The 26,285-nt window shown below is 30.4% G+C and overlaps 2 long non-coding RNA genes across 2 annotated transcripts; both read left to right on the forward strand.

Moving 5' to 3' along the window:
• Positions 1-16,631: 16,631 nt before the first annotated feature.
• On the forward strand, positions 16,632-19,770 carry LOC148309153 (uncharacterized). Its single transcript, XR_015837574.1, has 3 exons — positions 16,632-16,768; positions 18,207-18,325; positions 19,573-19,770. It is a non-coding gene; the product is annotated as an uncharacterized LOC148309153 (long non-coding RNA).
• Positions 19,771-21,974: 2,204 nt separating this feature from the next.
• On the forward strand, positions 21,975-25,720 carry LOC148309154 (uncharacterized). Its single transcript, XR_015837576.1, has 3 exons — positions 21,975-22,066; positions 24,833-24,944; positions 25,616-25,720. It is a non-coding gene; the product is annotated as an uncharacterized LOC148309154 (long non-coding RNA).
• The last annotated feature ends 565 nt before the right edge of the window (positions 25,721-26,285 follow it).

Consider the following 26,285-nt stretch of genomic DNA (forward strand, 5'->3'; position numbering starts at 1 on the left):
TTTTACGATGTATCTTTCATCCTACCCATAATTGATAACCACACTACTCAATTTTCGTCAACGTTCTTTTTTATTTATTTTGAGAATATGGAAGATCTGGGCATTTACAGGGTGTACAACCTGTCATAAACTGGTATATGTGATCACACTAATCAAATTTATTACATATTCTTCTTAATCAGTAGAAAATTCTGATATAAATATTTCCTAAGTGGAGTGAAATCCAGAAATTCGCACTTAAAAGCTTTTTTTGGAATTACTTAATGTCCAAGTGACTTATTTCTGTTTCCGGCTTATGCAACACAACATATCATTACCTCACTTTAACTTTAAAGTTTTTAAGCCTATTTTTACCAGTGAGTGACTTAACATTTATGTTTATTTAAACAAAATCTCACCAATAAGTAGAAATACATATTTTCAGTTTTTGCAAGTTCAGTTCAGTAAATGAGAACATATGTAATTCTCGAAACTAGTCGTGTTTACATTAACAAACCCAAAAATTGTCTTTTTACAAAGTGTTTTATTATTATATTTATAAATGTAGGTAAATGCAAATATTTTTAACATATGAAATTCTGATAAAAAATTAAGTTATTAATATCATTTAAGTATAAAAATATAAAAGAAACACACTTTTTTACCACTTAAGTTTCTTTTATTTAAAGGCTTGTTAAGGAAGCTATGCTTCCAACTTCAGGCTTAAATATAAACTGAAATAAAATAAAATAAACACATGTGGGAAAAAACAAATGTTTTTTTTTTCAATTTCATCATCTTACCACAAAGTGGATGCCGAAGCAGCAAATAATATAATTTTTTAAAAATGTTGAAAATATAAGTCATAATCACACATTCATATTAAATATAATAAGAACGAAAACTTAATTTAAAAAAAAAACATTTATGACTCACCCCTACCTAGACTCCATAGCAAGGAATATTTTTAGTTTTTAATTTACTTCGTTTTGATTTACTTTGTTTAAAAAAAAAATGTTAAACGACTCCCTCTTTAAACACAAGTATCTACTTTATTAGAGAGGTAGAAACGTTATATTTGAAATGTTTTGTATATTTACAAACTATTTTGTATTATTTAAATACAATTTACGTATTTTATTAAAATTAAACACTTCAATATACCACTTTAATGTGTTTTATTTATATATATGACTAGTTTCGAAAACGACAGATGTTTTCATCTTCTGGTACAAATTAAAACTTTTGATTAATAAACAAATTAAACTACAAATCAATTATTACTTTTAATTTGTACTAGAAGATGAAAACATCTGTCGTTTGTTCTTGAATCACTAGAACTTCACTAGAGAACAAGGTTTCTAAATTGGTTCATATACATAGAACTTCCAAGAATTTGAGAAGTGTGGTTGTCAATAATGGGTAGAATTGGTGAATGTTACACGTGTGTAAAGTGATCACTTAAACCAGCCTATGACGGTCGTCAGCCCCGTAAATGCCCAGACTTCCATATTCTTCTTCATCTTTGATGAGATGTTAAAAAATAATATGAAAATAACTCCTGTAATTGGAGATAATCCAGATTTTGTGAACAAGTATTTGGACACACTCAAAATGTTGTAAATAATATTGAAATACGTATTAAGTAAAAAAAAAAATTTCTTTGAAAAAAAGCTTTTGCTAGAATCCCACGTATACCTACCTAGGTCGTTTGGTTAGTTGGTTGAAAGCACAAGGTACGTAGGCTGGTAACGTATCGACTAGCAAGTAAGCTCTGTCTGCACAATGCTCGCGTTAAGTGGTAATCGAGGAATACTTTGGATTGTATTTCACCGCTGTTACACTGATGGCAAAGATATAAGGAAGGTGCAAAGTTGTAATTTAATTAGACACTTTATAAGACTCCCGATTATTGCAGGATTCAGTGCGAGCGATTTATCAAAAACCCACGGGAAATATACATAACTCGTTTTAGTTGGACTTTGAAATACTTGGCCACTTTAGAGTTATCTTTGTGATTAAGTAAATAAAATACACACTACATATTTTTTTCTTTTGAACCCTTATCTGCACCCCAATAGTGCAATAAATGCAGTGTTATCTTGATCGTTAACACACGACGGAAAGGCGATTAACCCTCCGCTTTAGCTACCAGTCCAGGGTAATATTGAATAAATATTAGAGTGAAAAAATCACTTTTATTTATTACACCCCCCTCTGGGAATCGAACCCGGGACCTCCAGAACGGTAGTCGAACGCGCTGACCATTACACTACAGAGGCGGACAGATTTTGGATATTAAAAGTATTGTTAACTACGTGGTATGGTAATATAACACTCTCCTTATCATTCATCGTTCACTTTGTGTAATACCAAGACCAATAATTGTTCAGACCGTAAAAAAATCATTTTAACGACCTGATGATGTATTGATTTTTCCGAAACCGGTAGTCACGAATTACTGTTTATTAAAGTAGTATTACACAAAGTGAATGATGAATGATAAGGAGAGTATTAAAATACAGACTGTATAAAGTATTGACTATTAAGCACAACTTCTTCCTCAAACCATTATCAGCACCCGATGGTGCATAGGGCACTGCATAATATAAATGCAGTGTTATCTTTTTTTTTAAAGAGAAATATTTGTGTTTTTATTATTTACACAAATATTTCAATTTCATACTATTTCTGTGAGCCTCATTATTAGAAATCATCTTGATCGTCAACATGTGAAGGAAAGGTGATCAGCCCTCCGTACACTAGCTTGTACTTTTCTCCTATGAGTACGTGCCCCAATAGGATAGTCTCCCGTTTTTTATTTATAAAAATATAAATATTTGGGTTTTTTTTATTTTTTACCAAAGTACTTCAATTTCATATTTTTCTGTGAACCTAAGCGGCATTATTAAAAATAGGTATAAAATATACAATTGTAGTAAAGTGGGTTCGAACCCAGAAACTCTGACTCGAGAGTCCGCGACACTAAAAAAAGGTTGTAAAATAAATTTACGAGGTGAATGTGGTTGGTAATAGAAGCAGAGGAAGACCGATAAAACATGGCATGATCGAGATTTCAAATACTTAGAAATGAAGTCGGAATAATCAGCGTTTGTGTATTATATGAAGAGATGCATGAATGTAGAAGAGCGATTTTTTCTCAAATATAGAGTGGTGTGGCGTTCTATCTTCTCTGCCAACCCCTGGGGAGAAGTGGCGTGACGGTCAGTTATTTTCTTATTCTTCAAACCCTTATCCGCACCCGATGGTGCATAGGGCACTGCGTCATGTAAACGCAGTGTTATCTTGATCGTTAACACATGAGGGAAGGTGATCTGCCCTCCGCTTCAGGTACCAGTCAGTTTAGTTGGTAATTAAAATTTGCAAATAATCATCAATTGATTCAGCAGTCATTTTGTGGTAAAATCTATCCATTTTTAATTTAAGTTTTACTTTGTAAATACAACTATAGTGGTATTTACTAAGTAAAACTTATGTTTAAAATTGAAACATTTGATGATGAACGTAGATAAATCCAAAGACACGGTTAGTTATAATCGAATGTATCAACAACAACAACAAAAATGGTCGGTATAAATAACCGAATTTATTAACTGGTGAAATGATGACCGCACTTAATGGCGTTTGTCAATTATGCATATTTAAATAGTAAAAACATTTAAGTTAGTAATAAATTCATGCCTATTAATATTCTCGATACGAGACACATTTCACGCACAAGAAGCGATTTGCATGAATTAAAAACAATTACAATTTAATAACATGCCATTTAATAGAGCCAAGCTCAGTCATGACACAGAAAGCGAGCAAACACTTTGTAATTACAGGGATGGTTTACATTTTGACATATACGATAAAGTAAACTGTTTCATTTATTCGGCGCTATCGGAATAAATTAATGTTATATGAGGCAATAAAAATTTGGTTAATTGTTTGACCCGTTTGAACGTAGAAAGATTATGATTTTTTTTATTTGAATTTAACTAACTAACTAACTAACCATCCCCGCAGGGGTAGGCAGAGAGAATCGAACGCCACACCACTCTGTCCTTGCAAACATTCTTTGCCTCTTCTACATTCATGCATCTCCTCATACATACCCGACGATTATTACGACTCCTGACCCGGCCGCTTTCAAGTATTTGACATACCTGATTGTGCCAAGTTTTCCTCGGTCGTCCTCTGCTTCTTTTTCCAACTACATTCGCCTCATAAATTTGTTTAACCGTTCTTTCTTGACTCATACGCTCCACATGTCCAAACCATCTCAACACACCTTTCTTTATTTTATCGATAAAGCTTATCTCAGCCTTACATTCTTTCCTTATTTCATCATTCGAACATCTATCAAACATCGTTTTGCCACACATTCGTCTAAGGGATCGCATTTCGACTGCATTCAGTCTGCTTTCATCCTTCTTTTGCCAACTCCATGCTTCGCTTCCATACATAAGGGTTGGAACCAGAACTCCATTGTGTACTGCCAGTTTAGCTTCCGCTGATAGATTTTTATTTGCTAAAACTGATTTTAGTGCACCATTTACTCTGTTCCCAGCATTCACTCTCCTTTCTATGTCTTTATCAATCTTTCCATCCCTAGAAAACATACTACCCAAATATATGAAATCATCTACCTGTTCCAAAATCTCCCCATTTACCAATATTTCACACTCAGATCTACATTCATCTCTTTCAAAAACCATGATTTTGGATTTGCTGACATTCATCAATAAATCACTTTCCTTGCACACATTATACACTTTTTTGAATTTATTTATTATATTATTTTTTGACATATCATCAAAGATGAAGAAGAATATGGAAGTCTGGGCATTTACGGGGCTTACGACCGTCATAGGCTGGTTTAAGTGATCACTTTACACACGTGTAACATTCACCAATTCTACCCATTATTGACAACCACACTACTCAAATTCTTGGAAGTTCTATATATATGAACCAATTTAGAAACCTTGTTCATGAATCACTAGAACTTCACTAGAGACATCTATTGGTGAGATGTAAAGAAGCTTCTTATTAAGCAGAAACTCTTATATTAGTATGTGAGATCCGAATCCTGGATTATAATCACACACATGAGAAACGCCAGAAAATACCATTTTCATTTTTATTATTAAGCATATAATTTGACCAGATAATTTATTTACAACATTTTGAGTGTGTCCAAATACTTGTTCACAAAATCTATTATTTACTATATATTTCAGTTGTGATCGTGTCTTTAAGAACAGTGTCCGTCGATGGTTGCTTCTCGTTGGGAGAAGCAATGTAGAAAGTGAATTAAATAAAGTCCAGGTGTAATTATTTTACTATAAAACCTTTATACTGTAAATTGTAATTATATCTATTGTAAGTAATATATGTGTCAGCCTCTGTAGTGTAATGGTCAGCACGCTCAGCCACCGTTCTGGAGGTCCCGGGTTCGATTCCCAGGGGGTTCAAATAAATATAAGTGATTTTTTTACTGTAATATTTATTCAATATTACCCTGGACTGGTACCTGAAGCGGAGGGCTGATCACCTTTCCTTCGTGTGTAAATGATCAAGATAACACTGTGTTCATATGTATGAAGCAGTGCCCTATGCACCATTGGGGTGCGGATAAGGGTTTTATTATTTATTATTATTAAGTAATATATATATAATCTAATAATAAAAAAACAATAATAATAAAAATTGTATTATCGTGTAAGTATTTCGGCTCAACACAGGCCATGCCTTAAGAGCCGTAATACATATAGTAAAAAAATGTATGTATCTATGAAATAAATAAATAAATAGATTTATATTATCCACTGACACTTCGTGATGGAATTGCATTTTAAATTTATTATTAGATTAAAACCAATGTTTTTAGCTTTTCCACTTTTTTATTTGACCAGCGACCGGGTTTCGTCGTTACCGACATCATCAGACTGGTCTGATGATGTCGGTAACGACGAAACCCGGTCGCTGGTCAAATAAAAAAGTGGAAAAGCTAAAAATATTGGTTTTAATCTAATATTAAATTAAATAAATAAATAATAAATAAATAGATTTATAATTTTTTGTATATTAAATCATTGTTGACAAACGTTGTAAACCCTAGAGTGAACGAACTTACTCGTAAGTGTTCGTCAATCATTCGATTGTATTAGATATTCGTGAAGGTCGCTTTATACTAAAAAAAAACTAACTAACTAACCATCACGCCGCTTCCCCGCAGGGGTAGGAAGAGAGAATAGAGCGCCACACCACTCTGTCCTTGCAAACATTCTTTGCCTCTTCCACGTTCATGCGTCTCCTCATACATACCCGCCGATTGTTACGACTCCTAACCTGACCACATTCAAGTATTTGGCATACCTGATCGAGCCATGTTTTTCTCGGTCTTCCTCTGCTTCTTTTCCCACTAACATTCGCCTCATAAATTTGTTTTACCGTTCTTTCCTCACTCATTCGTTCTACATGTCCAAACCATCTCAACACATCTTTCTTAATTTTATCGATACTGCTTATCTCAGCTTTGCATTCATTCCTTATATCACTATTCGCACATCTATCATACATCGTTTTGTCGCACATTCTTCTGAGAGATCGCATTTCGACTGCATTCAGTCTACTTTCATCCTTCGTTTGCCAACTCCATGTTTCACTTCCATACATTAGAGTTGGAACCAGGACTCCGTTGTGCACTGCCAGTTTAGCTTCCGCTGATAGGTTTTTATTTGCTATAACTGATTTCAGAACGCTTTATACTATACATTACATATTTGCTAAAAAAAATTATAATGCAAAAATGTAGTTTTTAACATCTCGAGTATTTTATATTTAAAAAGCACTCTTAAATTTGTGATATGGTTTTATAAAACTCTAATTATGATTCATCGTTTACTTTGTGTAATACCACATAAAACTTGTATGTGATATTACACAAAGTGAACGATGAATGGTAAGGAGAGTGTTATTTATTATTTTAACTAACCATCACGCCGTTTCTGTGTAGGGTAAGGCAGAGAGAAAAAAAAATGCCACATCAGTATGATTTGCAAACCTTCTCCACATTCATGCATCTCCTCATACATACCCGACGATTATTCCGACATCTGACCTGATCACATTAAAGTATTTGAAATACTTAATCGTGTCAAGTTTTCCTCGGTCGTCGTCTGCTTCTATTATCAACCACATTTGCCTCAGTATTATTTTTACTATTTTTTCTTTACTCTTTCGATTCACATCTTATCGAACCGAAAAAAAAATATTCTTACCTTTTTTATGAATGACCATACAAATATTTATCTATTGTTTTATATCTCTTTTATATAAATAAAAATGTAAGTGTATGTTTGTCCAATAGTTTGGTATTGCTTATGCTGCTGTTAAGGTCAACAGACGGCGCTGCCATGCGGTAAAAAACACACCTGTCTACCTGTTATATTTTTAATTATATGGACAGAATACGCGCGTATTTTAATTTCGAAATGAAAGTAATCGGTGAATAACTTTTAACCGGAGCTGAATTTCAATACAAATTAAACTAGTGTTTAGGCTTTTGAGAGGTAGAAAAATGCCTCGGTGCCTTGAATGTGAGAATAAATAATGTGAATTTGTATATTTCATATAAGTTGGTCGACTCTCGGAATAAATGAGCAATTATACACAGTGTGAGTTCCACGCTTTCGAGGCTCAAACGATTTACAATAGCCACACGTACGAATTATATGAGTCGGAAGATGAAGGTCCAAACGAACACAGTTTCATCGCTTCGTGTAATTAATCCAAACTGCAAAATTATAATTTGAAAATAAGGACATTTGAATGAAAATGTAATAAAGATGTCTCAATTTATCCAATTTTTGAAATTTCAACGTAGAATGAAATTTAAAAAGAAGTAATAGCATCGAAACTAGCATAGAATTTAAATTTTTTTTTTTAAAAAAACATAAATAAAACATTAATAAAAAAACGAAGTAAAACATTAATTAAAAATAAAAATAAACATTCTAAAGGTGTTTCAATTAATGCAAATTTTGAAATGATAAATAAACAGGAAAAAAAAATTTGTCAGTGTTTCATTTTCGAAATAATAATATTAAAGTAAATTTAAGAATAAATATAGGTGATTCAATTAATTCATACTTCGAAATCATAGTTTTAAAGTAAATAAAAAAACTAAAGGTTTTTCAATTAATGCAAACATCGGAACGATAATTTAATACGTAATTTAAAATAAATACTCAAGGTGTTTCAATTTATCAAAACTTCTAAATTATAACTCTAAAGGAGTTCCAATTAATCCAAAATTCGAAATGTTATATATTTTTGTATATTAAAGTTGTCTCAATTAATGTAAGCTTTTAAAAGATAGCTTAAAAGAAAGAAAGAAATAAAATAAAAACTAATTGTTTTCAATAATCAAACTTTGAAATAATACCCAAAAGGAATGATTAAAGAAAACACTTGTTTTTTACCACTTGAGTTTTATTAAAGACTACATGTTTCAGAAGTTAAACTTCCATCATTCAGGTCTGTATAATAACTAATAATAATGTTATTATACAGACCTGAATGATGGAAGTTTAACTTCTATAACAAGTAGTCTTTAATAAAACTCAAGTGGTAAAAAACAAGTGATTTCTTTAATCATTGTAACATGTCTTACCACAAAGTTAATGCCGAAACAATAAATAAAATACCCAAAAGGAAATTTAAAGAAAATACTAAATGTGTCTCGATTAATCCAATAATTGAAATTTAATTATTGAAACCTTATATTTGGCTAAAGAAGGACGAACATGAGGCGAAATCAATGTATGACAGAATAAAAAATGAAGATATTATAAAAAGATATGGAGCAAAAGCCGAAAGATACATGGAATATGCCTCTATGCAGCCATATCTCGAAGGGTTCTACATATATTTATTACACCATAGGCTTAAAAATGATATTTACAACATTTTTAGTATGTCCAAATACTTGTTCACAAATCTGGATTATCTGCAATTTTAGGAGTTATTTTTTAAATATTTTTTTTCATCTCAACAAATATGAGGAAGAATGTGGAAGTCTGGGGATTTAAACCAGCCTATGTCGGCGTAGGCCCCGTAAATAATGCCCAGCTTCCATATTCTTCTTCTATGGTAAGATGTCGAAAAAAATATGAATATGATATCGCTCACTCCTATCAAGAACATCATAAATCAAAAAACTTGATTTTTCAATAGAACGTTTTTAAAGTTTAAAAATATAATACAATGCATTAAAAAGTTATATCAAGTTATATTATTGAGCTTTTTACTGTGCAACAGATCTTTTTAGGTAAAACCTGAAGGTTTTTCTCTATTTAAATTTTAAGTCAAAAATATGCCTCCTTACTGGGATATAGTACATTTTCTGGGCATTCCGAAAATATACACAACTGAAAATTGACGATTTTTGATTCTTAAAAGGAGTGAGCGATATGTCAAAACATTAAGAATACTTATTTTTCTAGTGTACAATCTATGGAAAAACAATGTTTCGATGGTCTAAAATAACAGTACATACGTAGCAAAAATAACAATCAATTTATGGCACAAAAATACAATACGTGATTGTAGTTCTCATTGCACCTTGTGATAATTTATGTGCTAGGCTGCGACCATGGATCACAGGAGGTCAGGCCATTTGAGGGTCAGAAGGTGTATAAATAAGGACCCCCTATGACGGAGGCATAAATCACACGAACTTCACATCACCGCCACCACCGAGAACACCATGAGTGTATAAACAATTAAATTTTAAACGGCCGTCTTCACACGATATTGTTTATTTCAATTTAACAAATTTATGCATTACGAAAACAAAAACAATAACACTTTGCGTGAGAAAAAAATACAAAGACATCTTTACATAACTTATTTAATGGATATAAAAATATATACACACATGTCTTAACATTCTTGATCACCTACGCCAGCTAAAATGCCAGGTCATAAGCCCCGGTTATTTGAATCAGCCAAATGACAAGTTGTAAGGGTCTGGAATGCTCAGGTTTACATACTTTTCGTATAAAATGTGTACAATAGATGCTTTGTCTCATTTGCGACACATCTAATATACACATACCATATACTTATTAATAAAATTAATATTTGTTTTGCATTTTAAGTTGAAATAATTAGATGAAATAATGAATGAATTAATAAGTCTTTTTGCATTATTAGATGAAACATGTTTGCTTTGTTATTATTTTTGCATTCTAAGATAAAATATGTTTGATTTTTTATTATTTTTGCATTATTAGATGAAATATATTTGTGTTTTGAATATTGAAAGCATTAACTTTGTGGATCATCTTGATATATTATTTCGAGAAATAAAAATACTTTGTGTTCTGATTCACTCACATTTTTATTTAACCAACTAGTTTCGGCAACAACCTGTTGCCCTCTTCAGGGTTTCATTTATTACTAAATATATATATAAAAATATATATATATATATATATATTTAGTAATAAATGTAACCCTGAAGAGGGCAACAGGTTGTTGCCGAAACTAGTTGGTTAAATAAAAATGTGAGTGGATCAGAACACAAAGTATTTTTATTTCTCGAAATGAAATATGTTTGCTTTATGATCATTTTTGTATTATTAGATGAAATTTGTTTGCTTTTTGATTATTTTTGCATTATTATATGAAATTTATTTGCTTTTTGGTTATTTTTGCATAACTAGATTAAACATGTTTGATTAATGATTATCTTTGCAATGAAAACACGTTAGATAATGTGAGATTAATTTGAACGTTGTACAGGAAGTACAGCTATCAGTTTTCTTTACACCAGTCAGTAGACAGGTTGTGTGCTCGTATTGTCGAGCTAACAAGATATTATGAAAAGATGCACGAAGATGATAAACACTTCAGCCAGATAAAGAAGGTGTTTACTTCTCAACTTACCCATTTATAGGAACATAACGATAGGGCATCTATCTGTTAACAGGGAATTTATTCTTATTATTAATGTGTTATTGTGTTTACATGGAAATTCTTCTAATTCTTTTTGGCTTGTGCCCTGTTTTCAATAAGGATTATCCTCCTGCGATGTCGATTCCCAGCTGTAAATTCATCTCTTTGGTAGTCTGCCCTAAAGTCGTCTATTTACCCATTTATAGGAACACAACGATAGGGCATCTATCTGTTAACAGAGAATTTATTCTTATTATTAATGTGTTATTGTGTTCAAATGGATATTCTACTAATTCTTTTTGGCTTGTGCCCTGTTTACAATAAGGATTATCCTCCTGCGATGTCGATTTACAGCTGTAAATTCTTGTCTTTGGTAGTCTGACCTAAAGTCGTCTACTTACCAGTCTGCCCTAAAGTCTTCTATTTAGGAACACAACGATAGGGCATCTATCTGTTAACAGATAATTGATTCTTAATATGAGTGTGTTATTGACAACATTTTGAGTATGTCCAAATACTTGTTCACAAAGCTGGATTATCTCCAATTATAGGAGTATTTTTTCATATTATTTTTTGACATCTCTACATACATGAAGAAGACTGAGGAAGTCTGGTGATTTACGGGGTTTACGACCGTCATAGGCTGTTTTAAGTAATCACTTTACACACTTGTAACATTCATCAATTCTACTCGTGGTTGACAACCACACTACTCAAATTCTAGGAACTTCTATATTACATGGTTCAATTTCCAAACAAAGTGATCTTGAATCACTAGAATTTTACTAGAGACATCGATTGGTGAGATGAAAGAATCTTTTTATGTAGCAGAAACTCTCTCATTTGTATGTGAAGTCCGAGTCCTGGATTATTATCACATACATGAAAAACGCTTGAAAACAACCTTAACATATTCTTATATAAGCTAATAATTTGACCAGTTAATTTATTAACAATATTTTGAGTGTGTTCAAATGCTTGTCCATAAATTTGGATTATCACCAATTCAAATTGGAGATAATCCAGATTTGCAAACTAGTATTTGGATTTGCGAACTAGTATGAGTTTTTTTGTTAATAAATATTGCGCACGCAGGCACCCTGGCGTAGTTGGATAGACGCTCGACTGCGAAACAGGCGTCGCGGGGTCGATTCCCGCCAATTGCTAAATAAATTCAAGAAACTTTTGCTTTCAATTAGTCTGAGTAATTAGTTGGGTGTGGTGTATTTTTCACATTTACCTTCCTTATCCTTACTATCCTACTCGAAGATAAACTTCTAAAAATCATTAAAGCCTCTGTTTTGCTGGTTATTTCTTTAAAAAATGTAACGAAGAATGTGATTTATGAACTATATTTTAACTGTATTATACCTTTGTGTGTTTTATTATCAGCTTTCGCTTCCATTTTGCGTCATTTAAGAGTAAACATACGTCAACCGAAGGTAAAACAAGACGTGTCCATGAATTAGAGAAAATATTATTAAAAACAAGTACTATTCACAACATTGTCTCAAGATATAAAATTTAACGACGCATTATTTGATCATTTTTATAATCTAAAGAAGTTTTATGCATACGTTGCTTGTCAAAACAACTGTTTAAACAATATCGGTGCTCAATAATACCAAAATACGTCTGTGAAAAAAAAATACAATATAAATGTATCCTTAATTATGTATATATATATATTTTTATATATTTTTTTAATATTTGTTAGTTGCCTTTCCTTTAGAAAATTTTCCTTACTTATGATGTACAAGAATTAATATTATATTTAGTTTGTATCTCTTAAAAATGCAATTCACAATAAATCAATAAAGTTGATACCTAAAAAACAAAACGAAACTGGCGTCGCGGGTTCGATTCCCGCCAATTACAAAATAAGTTCAATACATACCAATTTTTAATAAATGTTTATTATTATTAAACATGGCACGATCAGGTATGCCAAATACTTGAAAGTGGTCAGGTTAGGAGTCGCATGAACGTGGAAGAGGCGAAGATTGTTTGCAAAGACAGAGTGGTGTGGCGTTCTATTCTCTCTGCCTACCCCTGCGGGGAAGCGGCGTGATGGTTAGTTAGTTAGTTAGTTAATAGGTGTTCGTGGTAGATTTTCCACCTTCCCTATCCTTACTTTTTTACCTACAGACAAGTTCTTAAAATATAAGTTTTGCGTATTCCTTTAAATAAATAAAAGAAATAAAAAGTTGTATTACACAATGTGAACGATGAATGATAAGGAGAGTGTTATGCTGTCATACCAAAATGTAAACAATGCATTTAATTTATAAAATATTTTGCCCTAAGCGGGAATCGAGTCCGCGTCACCAGTTTAACTGTCGAGAGTCTCTCTACGGCAGTAATTTGTTTTGTTTTTACTTATTTATTTTTTTACGAAAATGTAAATAATATTAGTATATAACCACTCACCGAGATATTTATGTCTACCGGTTTCGAGACGTACCTGTCTCTTCGTCAGGACAATCACTACCACAGCATGCAAACAATACTACCCTTCACTACCATAGCACTATTAACGCACTTGAAACTACAACAAAATGTTTAACACATGCACTTGTGCTTTTGACCTCGGCTCGTAACGTATGTTTGTGCTGAAACTTTTAGTGCAAGTTTGTCTTCGGGTCAACCAAGAATCGCATGTGTTGAACATTTCATGTAGTTTTAAGTGTGTAAATAGTGCTATGGTAGTGAAGGGTAGTATTGTTTGTATGCTGTGGTAGTGATTGTCCTGACGAAGAGACGGGTACGTCTTGAAACCGGTAGACATAAAAATGAGTGGTTATATATGAATATTGTTAACATTTTTCGTAAGAAAATAAATAAGTAAAAATGACTAACCACAAAGTAATGCTTTAAATATTAATAATATTGAGATTTTTTTGTTGGGTTTCATACCCACCCAACATTAAATTAAATTAAATTTCTCCTACTTAATAAAATGAAAATATCGGCTAAAAACATAATGAATATTGATGTATAGATTAGTCACTAGGAATTTGTCGATGTGGATGTATAAAATAAAAATGCTTTGACAATTTTCCAATATGACTTCCAATATGTTTGCAAAGGTGGTATTACGACCATTATAACCAAACAAGACATTTACGCGAAAAGTCAACATCAAGGAGTCATTAACCGTTTACATTATTGACATCAAAATTTTGCATAGCGATAACTGCTCCAATAATTACTGTAAAACATAACACATAATGGCATTGACCAATTCGGTAATATTACCAAAATCAGGTCACCATCTTTTACTTTTTGGTTATATTTATCAGATCAAAATTTTAAGTTAAATTCGTAAATTCTTAACAATTTCTTAAAATATTTTATGACACGTGTTTCGATGCATTCAGTATCATCATTATCCTGAATGCATCAATATTTGTTTCACAATAAATTTTAAGAAACAATGATAAAATGTAAAATACCGTGTAAAATTAAAATAAAAAAATCAAAATATTTTGAGTGTTCAAGTTTACTTTTTTTTTTCAACGTATGAATATAATTGTTGCGTAATATATCGCTCACTCCTTTCAAGAACGTCATAAATCAAAAAACTTGATTTTTCAGGAGAACGGGTTTAAAGTTTAAAAATATAATACAATGTATTAAAAATTAATATCAAGCCACTTACTGAACTTTTTACTCTTTAACTATTTAGGTTAAACATGAATGTTTTTTCCCCATTTGAAAAATATTCAGTAAAAAAAAATCATTAAACAATACCTTTTCTTCAAAATGCAAAACATCACTTTCTGACCTGTAGCGGGTAAATTTTAAGTTAAAAATATGCCTCTTTTGCTGGGATATAGTACATTTTTTGGACATAACGAAAACATGCACAACTGAAAATTGACGATTTTTAAAATAATGACGTTCTTGAAAGGAGTGAGCGATATCTAAAATAAAACAAGGTTTTTGTTGGATTGAATTCTACATTATCAATGTATATCTTAAGTGGTATGAGTGTTTGATAATGTCCTAAGAAGACGAAACGCGCCACGTATTAACATATACATAAATAAATGTAGAATTCAATCCTACAAAAACATTGTTTTATTTTGGATATATTACCCAACAATTCAATATGGAATTCTACCAACTGTCTGCAGTTACAATAAATAAGTAAGAATATAAAGTTCTCAACATCTTTAAATGTCTTCTAGTTTGTAAAATTATAAGGGTAGAATCTTACATACGGTTTTATTCATAAACCTTCAGGTCTTTGATAATAAAAAAACTCAACTCAACCATAGATGGCGCCAAAGACTCATGTGAAATAAGGTGTCAATTGAACGATAAATACTTCCGAAATATGAGTTGTGCGGTTGTCAATCATGAGCACAGTTGTTTATGTTACGCGTCTAAAAGTGATCACTTAAACCAGTCTTTGACAGGTTGTGAGTTCTGTAAATTCCCAGCCTTCCATTTTCCCGTCAAAGATACACGCGTATCACACACGTTTCACCATTCTATCCGATAACTTTATTCAAACTCTATTCAAACACACACACACACACACATTTCATTTACACACACGTCATTTAATGTATGAGTTCGCGGCAGTGTATATGGTTGATTTGTGTAAATTTTTACAGTTCACAAGTTTTTTTTTGATATGAAAAAACATGCACATTTAATTAAGAAATGTTTTCAGATATACATAAAAATCTTTTTATTCGGAGAAACGACGTCATGAAAATACGATAGGAATGTGTGCCAAGTGTGTTAGAAAAAATAGATTAATTACCTTTTTTAGGCCAGAATAAATTAGGTAATTTATTATTAACATTGGCCTCTTATCTTGAGACCGTGAAAGACGACATCGTGTATTTGTTTCCAGATAGTCTGGTCTCCTTAATGTAATTTAAATTCAATTTGCATAATATTCTGTTAGGTCCAATGTATACGGAAGAATCTCATTAGTAAAATGGCAGGTCTAATACGATATAGTGCAACCTTAAAAAAAACAGTTTTTGGTAGTAAGTATATCTATTATTTTTTGACATCGGGGCTTACGACCGTTGCCTACGCCCCTGCGATGTAATGGTTGGGGTTTTCAGCTACCGTGCTGGCGGTCCCGGGTTCGATTCCCAGGGGGGGAGGTGAATATAAATAAATAAATAAAATGAAAATAAATATAAGTCATTTTTTTATGACATCTCAGTGATTATCTTAGCCTTGCATTATTTTCTTATTTCGCCATTCAAACAGATATCGTACATCATTTTGTTACATATTCGTCTCAAAGATCGTTTTTCGACTGCATTCAGTCTACGAGTACTTGCATCCTTTTTTTGACAACTCCATGCCTTACTTCCACATGGTTTAGTACCAGGGCTCTGATAGTTTTTTTGTGCTGTAACCTATTTGAAAGCACCATTTACTATGTTTCCAAAATTAACTTTACTTTATATTTCTTTATTAATCCATCATTTATGAGTTTTTGTCACCCTAATAAATGGAAAATAAAGATGTACACCTATCGCATTGTCAAAATATTGATAAGTTATTGAACAAATTGAAGTTGTATACAGGGAAATGGAAGATAATGGCGTAAACCGGGAACTAGACATTGTTCTGCCAACTGTTCAAATACACACGATATAGACCACGGTTACTTTGGAGCGAATTCATCGCCATTTTTAGATGATATATAAGATGAATAGGGCCAACGAACACCATTAGAAACTCAAGTTTAGTCAGTGTCAACGTGTAGTACCGAAATTTATTCAAAATGTTGTTCAGGCTGTTTCTGATCCTCGCTTTGGTGTTTGTGGTCGTAAATGTAAGTCGATTTCAACAATTATTTAACAACTACTCCTACTATTTTTTAACATCTCATCAAAGATGAAGAAGAATATGGAAGTCTGGGCATTTACGGGGCTGACGACCGTCATAGGGTTTAAGTGATCACTTTACACACGTGTAACATTTACCAATTCTACCCATTATTGACAACCAAACTACTCAAATTCTTGGAAGTTCTATTTATATGAACCAATTTAGAAACCTTGTTCTTGAATCACTAGAACTTCACTAGAGACATTTATTAGTGAGATTTATTTTGTGAACAAGTATTTGGACACACTCAAAATGTTGTAAACTACTCCTACCATACCATACACTCTTCTGTCCTGACACACACCGTCTACTAGCATCTAAATATCTTTATGAAATTAATTAATCTTGTTTTCACCACTTTTTTTTAATAATACAATTCAACCTACCGGTTTCGCCAATACCTTGTCATCATCAGGGTTTATTTTAAATCAAAAACATTAAAATCATTTAAATACTCTCACCAAAAACTTCCACACACTCCATAAAAATCCTAAATGTCTACTTATTCTAAATATCTACTTACTTCAGCCTTCTTCTTATGTCCAGTATTGAACAAAGGCCTCCCTCTTGAACATGCACAGTTCTTTGTTGGACGCGACTCTCTTACATTGCAGACCCGCCACTTTATTAATGTCATCAAACCATCTTGCCTGGGGCCTGCTCACGCTTCTGCGTCCTCTTCCAGGCCTCCAGTCAAGCATCTTTTTCGTCTATCTATCTCAGTTCCACTTTTATCTATTGCCTTAGTATTTTCCATTATTCAAACATTTGTTGTTCTGTCCCTAAGCATCCTTTTCTCCATTGCTCTTTGTGTTACCCGGAGTTAATGATTCATTTTGTTTGAGCAAATGTTTCGAATCCATAATATAGCACCAGGAGTACACATTGTCATACAAGCCCTCAATTTAAGAAATATTTTTTATAGTGAAATATTAAATTAATAGGTATATGTCGATAGGTCGATGGAACACCATATTTTGTATATTAAAAGCATTGTTAACTTTGTGGCATGGTAATATAACACACTTCTAATCATTCATCGTTTTTTTGTGTAATAATACTTAAATAAACGCTTTTTCGTGACCACCGGTTTCAGCATAATCATTCCATCATCAGGTCATTCAAATTAAATTATAACAGTCTCACATTTATACAAAAATTAAATTTTGACACAAACATCAATTGGAACTCCTAGTCCTACACAGTCAGTACATATGGGTTCACAACAGCCATCTATATTCAATTGAGATTAGACCTTTTTATTTGGATGTATGCAAGATCCTAACTCCGGATTATTTTTACATACTGGGAAACGCCAGAACGCCATTTCCATTTTTGTTATGTAGCCAGTATTTTACGCAATTGTTTATGTGCTGTTCCAGGCCGGTATTCTGGATTCTGCCAAGACGCTAGCCGAGGCGAGCATAACTCAGACCACAGACTTACTGAAGACTAGTATGAACAAGACCACTGGACTACTGGGGGCAATATTCTGATCAGGGTAAGAAATATTATGTAAATTTACTCCCATCACCACCACCACTACAATAATTACACCATTTTCCTAAAGGGGTAGGTAGAGAAGATGAAACGCCAAACTCATGCATCCTGAGACACTCTTAGCTCCCTTTCTATTAATCTCCCTTTCTATTAATATATCTAGTCAAACATCCTTACTTGATAAGGAATAGTGAAGAATATTGGTACCATAAACCAAGCTAGGGCACAAAATGCCGAACCCTCTTCCAATGGAACAGAAGGACTGCTGGCGACAGTCAATATCCCGGCTTCTTTTGAGGAGTTTTACGTGGTTTCTTCCCAACAATGAACAAACGCTGACAAGTTCCTGATTGGTCCACAAAAGATTATCTCTCTTGTTCCAGACACATATTAAAATAAAATATGAGCGGCGTAAGGCAACACCATTCTTAATAAAAGTAATGAAGGTCATTGGTACCATAAACCAAGGTAGGACACAAAATGCTGAACCCTCTCTTAGTGAAACGGAAGGTCTGTTGACGACAGTCATCAGTTCGAATTCTCCTGAGGAGTTTTACTTGTTTTTTTCCGGAATGAGCAAATGCTGAGTTCCTGACTAGCCCACACTAGATAACCCCAACATACATTAAAATAAAATATTAACTATATAAGGCAACACCTTTCTTGAGAAAAATAGTAAAGGACATTGGTACTATAAATCAAGCGAGGACATAAAATGCTGAACTCTTTTCTAGTGGAACGGAAGTTGTGTTGGCGACAGTACATAGTGCAGCTTCTCCTGAGGAGTTTGCGTGTTTTTTTCCCACCAGTGAAAAAATTCTGAGAAAATTTTTACTGGCCCAAACTAGATCCTATCCTGTTCCCAACGCAGATATTCAAACAAATGCGTCATTAGTTTTTTTCTAAAAATCACCTCACTCTCACTGTTTCTTACTAGTAGTGGAAGAACGTTCCGCACTCTCCAAATTTAGTATACTATTTGGGAGCTAGTAAGATGACTTTACCCGTAGTCGTTGTAATCGATCGAAGCGTGAAACGTCTATCTAGCAATTCGTACGGAATACACAGCTTTTTTAGATACTCTGGAGCCATATTAAGAGAGCTAAATGTCAGGTCGTTAGCCCTGGAATGATCAGATTTCTATATTTTTTGTTTAAAAAAGATAGATGCATCATCTCACCTGACGCATTTTAAATACATAAAAAGTATTTAAATAATGAGACTATAATTGTTTTATTTAAATTACAGGTTATCTTTTGAAGACTCAAACGGAATGGACACGGGAGTAGTGATGCAACAAATTTTAGTACGATATATTATATTTATATTTTTTAATTAAAAGTAAAGAACAAAATAAATTTCTTACCCTGTACATAATAACCGAATACGTTTATGAATTATGTTAATATAAAATGAAATAATGACAAATAAAGATTTTTACTGAGACTTTGTTTTTATTTATTATAAAAGAAAATTTTAAACTTAAACACAATTAATAATTAAATGTTTTATATATTAATAAGGAGAGGGGTAAGATAGGGGAAGGGGGGGTAAGTAAAAAATAAACTCGAGTGGTAAAAAAGCAAGTGTTTTCTTTAATAATATCATCATGTCTTACCTCAAAGTAAATGCCGAAACAATAAATAATATGTTTTAATAAAAAAATTTCTACTGTATATATATATATATATTTTTATATACACACACACACATATATATATATATATATATATATATATATATATATATATATATATATATATATATATATATATATATATATATATATATATATATATATAAATATATATATATATAATATATATATATATATATATATATATATATATATATATATATATATATATATATATATATGTATATATATATATATATATATATATATATATATATATATATATATATATATATATATATATATATATATATTTATATATAAATATATATATATATATATATATATATATATATATATATATATATATATATATATATATATATATATATATATATATACATATATATATATATATATATACATATATATATATATTTATATATATATATATATATAAATATATATACATATATACATATATATATATATATATATATATATATATATATATATATATATATATATATATATATATATATATATATATATATATATATATATATATATATATATATATATATATATATTTATATATATATATATATATATATATATATATATATATATATATATATATATATTATATATATATATATATATATATATATATATATATATATATATATATATATATATATATATATATATATATATATATATATATATACATATATATATATATATATATATATATATATATATATTTTATTATTAGATTAAAACCAATATTTTTAGCTTTTCCACTTTTTTATTTGACCAGCGACCGGGTTTCGTCGTTACCGACATCATCAGACTGGTGAGAGGCTTTACAAATTTGTATGTTATATATAAAAGAAGGCAGGAGTTGATAACCATGATTTGATATAATTTTATGAGAAATTAATTTAATTTTAGTGAATTTAAGTATTGTATGATATTTTAAATATTTTTTTATAAAGGTTTTTTGTATTGAAAGCACGATTTTATATAAAGTTAAAATAGATTTGTATTTTTTGTAAATGAATTTAAATTATGTAACGAGGTATCAGGAAATGCTGGTTGACGGCTCCTTCCACTAAGCTGTGGTTGTCCGGGGGGAGTCCGAAGTTCTCTGAAATGTAAATTTCCCGGCAGTCATTTCTTATCGACAAGACATTAAGGCATCTATATATATATATATATATATATAAATATATATATATATATATATATATATATATATATATATATATATATATATATATATATATATATATATATATATATATATATATATATATATATGTGTGTGTGAGTGTGTGTGCGCGCGTGTCTGCTGTAAATGCACTTCCTAAAATTTTATTTAGTAAAATCAAAAACAATTATTTTTTTATAACATTTTGGACTGACAATTGTTTAAGACTTTATAAAATAAAACTAAAACTTTGTTTACTACTTATATTTTTGGAATTTTTCTCCAACCGATTTTGACAAGAGCCTTTCAGGGACTAGACATGTACTCTGAAATAGACATGTCTTTCCCTGAAGATGACAAGGTTGTTGTCGAAGCCAGTTGGATAAAAGTACCAACAATAAATGTGGCTAAAACAAAGTTTTAGACGTAAAAACATTCAAGAAAAGAAGATTGTTTACCCCATTCTGTAACATAATATATAATTTAAGACTTCTGTTTAAAAAAAATCAACGTAATTTTTATAAAATTGTTATTTACAAAAATACAAAAAAAATAGCAACTGATTATTAAAGTTGGCAAAAAATTATTTCCAGCGAAACATTTTTCATAAAAGATACATATTCTCGCCTGCTCATTGTTTGAATTTGATAACTAGATAAAAACATGAAAAAAATCATTTAATACAAATTCCTCTTATAAAACATCTGTGTCAATTTAAATTGAAAATATTTTGATGTCGACTCATTGTTGCAGTTTTTTTGCACTGTATATAAAGATTGAATATTTTTAGTTAGAACCATTACATCAAGTGTTAGCGTACGTAAGGCAAAAAAATCAAAATGTTCTTCAGATTATTCTTCCTCTTTGCCCTTCTCTTCGTGGTTGCCAATGTAAGTTTGTCTTTACGTATTTTGTTTATATCTTTGTTTAAAATACTATAAATCTTTATATAAATAATTATTATGTGGACCGATTTAGTTTTTTCATTTTTTTTATATTAGCCTCCACTTATTTCAGAGAGATTTTGGTTCTTACAATCAAAATACATTTAAATAATAATAGTAAAAAAACGAAATAATAGGAGATAAAGAGAGGAAAAAAACAACAGTAATTGACTGAAATTAAAGAAAATATAAAACAAATTATTCAGTCTACATTAATTTCTTTATTTAGACTAATTATATGATATTCATCAATGAGTTACAAAAACTTGAGTTGTAATAACAAGTGTTTATTTTTTGAATTGATTGACTTTTATGTAAAAAAAAATATCTGAGAGAGTCTATAAATGGAATAATTTTTTCATACTAGAATTTCAGACTGATAATTTAATTTGGTATGTTTCATATGGTTGTATACATAAATACGTTCAATTGCTTCCTTAATTTAAAAACTTCGAAATAATTTCATTAACTGATTCGGCTGTTACCTTGTTGTAAATATTTATCCATTTTCAATTTAAGTTCAACTTTATAATATCACTAAATATCACTTTAAAATATCACTACATCTTAAAATCTATTGTGACATCCAGGTAATATAATACAATTTCCCTGTTCATTAATGCCGTACACTTTAAAATCACTAGTAAAGGAATGGAGGCTGAATAAAATAATAAAAGTGTTAACACTTATTCCTTCATTTTTTTATCAAGTTATGATAATTTATTATTATTAATTTCTTTTATTTTTAATTAAGTTTTAACACAGTAAATACAACTTGTATAATCTATTGTTCAAAGTGTATCGATGTTTTTATCATCATTATCAATACATGTTTAAAAAAGTTGCCCACATTTAATGTTTTTGAATGGCTTAAAATAATATACTTTATTGATTGCTTTAAATCAATAATTTTTCTTGCGTGTAGTGATTGGGAATCATAAATCGTGTTTTTATATAAACATTTAACTAAGCATTATGCAATTCAGCAAATTAAATCTTGATTTTGTAAATAAATCCTAAGTTATTAATAATTTCAAATTTAAATAAGCACTTAATTTTAATAAATAATTAAATAATAAAAAAAGGTTAATTTCTGATATCTATTGTATTCTTGCCAGTGCCGTTTATTATAACCCTAAATAAAATGTATACCTACATACAGGCCATGCCTTTTTAAGATCTTTTTTGTATCGATATTACATTATTTTTTAGTACTTATAATTATAATAGATTGAAAATGCAAAAAAAAATTAAAGGAAAAAAATATTTTGTTAATTTCTTTAATTCTATCGGGACACGTGTTTCGATGCATTCAGCATCATTATCAAACACCATATTATTATATATAAAGTATCATTATCAAAAACGTCTATTGTGTTTAATAAAAATGTTGATTACTTTGAAATACGTGTCAGAATAAATTTTAATGAATAGTGGTATTTACTATCCATTAAAATCTATTCTGAAATCTATTCAAAATATAAATAAATATGCAAATATATTACAAAATGAGTTGTCTAATCACGTTATGTAATAATTTTTATTTTCTTTTTGGTATATAAAATCCAAAATAAAATTCTTATCTCCGAATAATCAAATTTATTTTTAATTTTTGTCGGATATTCAAAAAATACTTATGAGATTATTTCGAAAAAAAATTATGTATCCAAATGCACATTGCTATTTAATTGCTTTGAATTTTTTATGCTTTATGTATGATATATTGTTTTAATGAACAACATCAAATTTTGTGTAAATGTCAGACCGTAACAATTTCATTTTAATGACCTGATGATGAAATTATTATTCTCAAACCGGTAGTCACGAGTTACTGTTTTGTAAGTGGTATTACACAAAGTGAACGATGAATTGAGAGTATTTTATTATCATACCACAAAGTTAACAATGTTTTAAATATACAAAAGAAAATCAAATCAATAATATGGGAATTCAATTAAAGGTACGAACGACTAACATCGAGCAACTGGTTTTTATTTAATCAGATGGCGTGTTTTTTTCCTCAGATATCGCTCACTCCTTTCAAGAACGTCATAAATCAAAAATCGTTAATATTCAGTTGTACATGTTTTCGGAATGCCCAGAAAATGTACTATATCCCAGCAAAAGCGGCATATTTTTAACTTAATATTTACCCGTTACAGGGCAGAAAGTGTTGTTTTTTCATTTTGAATAAAAGGTATTGTTTAATTGTTTTTTCAAATGTACTAAATACTTTTCGAATGGAGAAAAAACCTTCAGCTTCTACGTAAAAAGATCTGTTGCACAGTAAATAGTTCAAAAAGTGGCTTCATATTTATTTTTAATATATTGTATTATAATATTTAACATTAAAAACGCTATACTGAAAAATCAAGTTTTTTGATTTATGACGTTCTTGAAAAGAGTGAGCGATATTATAAACGATATTCAGAACCTAATATAACTAATATTTATTTGTGCAATACTTAAGCAATTAACATAATAATGCATGAAAACGTACCGCACCAACTTCTACATAACACATAAATATTTAAATGGTAATATTGTATAACTAACTTCATAGTATCATTATTGCAAAAATAACAAAATTCACTAAGTAAAAAGTTCGGCTCGGATTCACAGGGTTGACACAAATTAAAAAATTAAATATTTATACTTGAAATAAATGAATGGAAAAGTTTTTAACCTTTTAATTTATTTTTAATTTTTAAGGCTGGCTTCATGGAAGACGCAAGTGGTGCAGTCACAAAGGTTACTGACGCAATCAAGGGAGGATTGGGTAGCATCCCTGGACTTCCCAAACCTTAAATTATAATTATAAGAGGTAAGTCGAATATTCTTCGAAAACCTAGAATATAAGGGATATATTTATTAGAATTGATGATAAAGTAAGTCGACGCACACTGAGTTAGTGATATTACTGATATATGGGATTTTTTTTCCTTAGATGGGAATTACATTTATAATTTACCTTGCTTAGTATGTGCAAGGTTTAAAGATAAAGTAGATTTTTTTTTCTAACTATATAAAGATATTTTTATTTAATTATGTGTTGGGAACAAGATGGATAATCTATTGTGGGCCAATCAGAAACTTCTCAGCATTTGCTCATTGCTTTGAGGAAACCACATAAAACTCCTCAGGAGAAGGTGGACTGTAGACTGTCATCAACCAACCTTCCGTTCCACTAGAAGAAGGTTCGGCATTTTGTGTTCCATGGGAAAGGAAAAGGAGGAGGAAATAATAAGTACGATTAATTAAGGAGAGGAAAATAGTAAAAAGCAGAAGACAGCGATGGCTATGCAAAGATATTTTGACATCTCAACATAGATGAAGTAGATTTTAGAAATCTGGGTGTGTACAGGGATTACGACCTGTAATCTAAGATTATTCCCGAATTATTTCACATCCTAGGATTTTTTTAAAGCTTTTAATTTTACCACACAATTTGGGGAAAAATGTGATATTTTTAACATGTATTTTAATTTTTTTCAGATACCTTCGTAAATGACTATCAGCTACTTCTCATGTTTGGATTCCTATTGTGATCTAATTATTCAAAATTATTTATAATAAAAAAATAAAAATTTCTTTCCAATATTTTATACTTTTAATTATCAACACCTCACTCTATTTCACTCACGTTAGTTCGCCTCCTCGTTGTGCATGCTGGATAGTGCTAAATGGACAATAATAACCCAACATTTTATGTGTGTTCAAATACTTGTTCACAAATCTGCATTATCTTCAATTATAGGAGTTATTTTTCATATTATTTTTTTACATTTCAATATAGATGAAAAAGAATATGGAAGTCTGGACATTTACGGGGCTTGCGACCATCATTGGCTGGTTTAAGTGATCACCTTACACACGTGTAACATTCAACAATTCTACCCATGATTGATAACCACTCCTCTCAAATTCTTGGAAGTTCTATATATAAGATTTCGAAACATTGTGCTTGAATCACTTGGATTTTCACTAGAGACCTCTATTGGTGAGATGAAGAAGCTTTTCTTATTATTAATAAAAAAAGCCAATTTCCTGGCGCACATCACATCGAAAAGAAGACTAAAGAAAGCAAGCAATCAAACACCAATATAAGGAACGATATCGAAGCGTATTACATAAAAAAAACACAGTAAAACCTCGATATAGCGGA

Source organism: Brachycentrus maculatus, unplaced genomic scaffold (assembly GCF_059751285.1).
Source record: "Brachycentrus maculatus isolate JH-2025_06_01 unplaced genomic scaffold, ASM5975128v1 h1tg000138l, whole genome shotgun sequence".
Classification (NCBI taxonomy): domain Eukaryota; kingdom Metazoa; phylum Arthropoda; class Insecta; order Trichoptera; family Brachycentridae; genus Brachycentrus; species Brachycentrus maculatus.